Consider the following 1,680-nt stretch of genomic DNA (forward strand, 5'->3'; position numbering starts at 1 on the left):
GTAGAAAAGTATCATTCTACTTCTAAGACAAGTGATGTCTCGGTTTATTTTCCTTCTTTTAAATGGTGGTTATCTTCAAAAAAGAACATTTTCTTGACTCAGACTGTTATACAATCGATAGATTGAAACTTTTTACTATTAAACGTTTGTTAACTCTCTAATGGCAAAGATCGGATCCGACTTCACATGCTCTGTTTTGTTCACTTTTCATGTAATCAATGTACAAAATGGGTGAAAGAAGTAAATAATAATAACGTGAAACATTCATTGAAGAAACTGCGTGCGCAGTAAAATAAACAAAGTGGAGTCAATCTGACCCCACCTTACCATTAGAGTGTTAACTTTTCACATATATGCATAAGGTTGAAACTATTATAATCAGAGTCATTATAACCTTATCATTATATCTAAAGTTACTTCTGCTATTTTTAACCTTCACACGTTATACGTAAGGCTGACAATCGTGTGACACCCCGAGGAAACGATACAGCATACATGAGATGCTGGCCGTGGAAGGAAAATCGATTCGCGCGAAAATATGCGATTTCTGAGATACGCTGTACATTGTTACGACATGAAGCACTCGATTGAACGATCGAGAGACATTTCCATCGACCGTATTTATAAACTGGTATTTATATTTCATCGGAAATTATATCCTGCATTTGTATGAATAACATGTCGGTTTTGTTTTCCCGTGCACGCACGTATATTCGACACTTTACGACACGCTCGGGAGATTTGCATTCACGCGGAGAATCGAACGAAGGGGGGATCCGGTACATTTCACATCGGTGCCAGCGCTTATTTTTAAAACACACCGAAGCATAATTCAGTGTCCCCGGAACTTTCCAAAAATACGATAAAAACATTTTGTTGTATAAACAGCGAGTCCGCTAGAAAAAAAAAGAGGCGGAAATCTCTGCCTTTATACCGTGGGATCTTTGCACACAAATTGGAATCTGGAAACTCTGAATAAATGACAATGCTTCGGTTGATTCTAACGAGTATTCTACTTCTTCGTAACTTTGGCTCAAGATTATTAACGTACTTAATATCGGAAATTGAGAACTTTTGATCAAATGTGCTCCCGAATGGAATTTCCCTCGTAAATCCCTCGCAAAATCCGTTGTGGAAATTCGTCGAGGGAAGACGTCGTCGTAAGTGCGAGAACGTACGTCACTTTTGATACGACCTATATGCGCGAGCTATTTATTTATGGCTGTCGGTGCTCATCTTACACACACACACTCTCTCTCTCTCTCTCTCTCTCACTTTGCTATGTCCATCAGCTTCCGTGTTACAAATGGCAGTCCGCCCGTCTGATAGTACTCCGCCTACCAATTTTGCGACCTCGGCTCATTCCAAGAGAGAGAGAGAGAGAGTGCGATATGTCTTTCGATGGAGTGACTCTAAAAAATATTCGACATCACATTCGAAGCAACGCTTGGCTAACTCTCAGAAGCCCCGGGGCACTATATTTGATTTGCAGCGGATAGAATTGGATCTCTCCTTCTGCTCTTGGAAAACATTTATCACCCCCTTGGCGGAAGATCATATCACGTAACCCATTAAGATTGCAAGATTTTAAACCTCTGGGCTGAGAGCCCTGCCAATTGTTAAAGTTAAAGTTATCTTCGCGCCGGCCAAGAATACGGCCTATAAATCTTGGCTCGTTAT

Source organism: Dinoponera quadriceps, unplaced genomic scaffold, assembly GCF_001313825.1.
Source record: "Dinoponera quadriceps isolate SergipeBrazil2010 unplaced genomic scaffold, ASM131382v1 scaffold365, whole genome shotgun sequence".
In the NCBI taxonomy this organism is placed as follows: domain Eukaryota; kingdom Metazoa; phylum Arthropoda; class Insecta; order Hymenoptera; family Formicidae; genus Dinoponera; species Dinoponera quadriceps.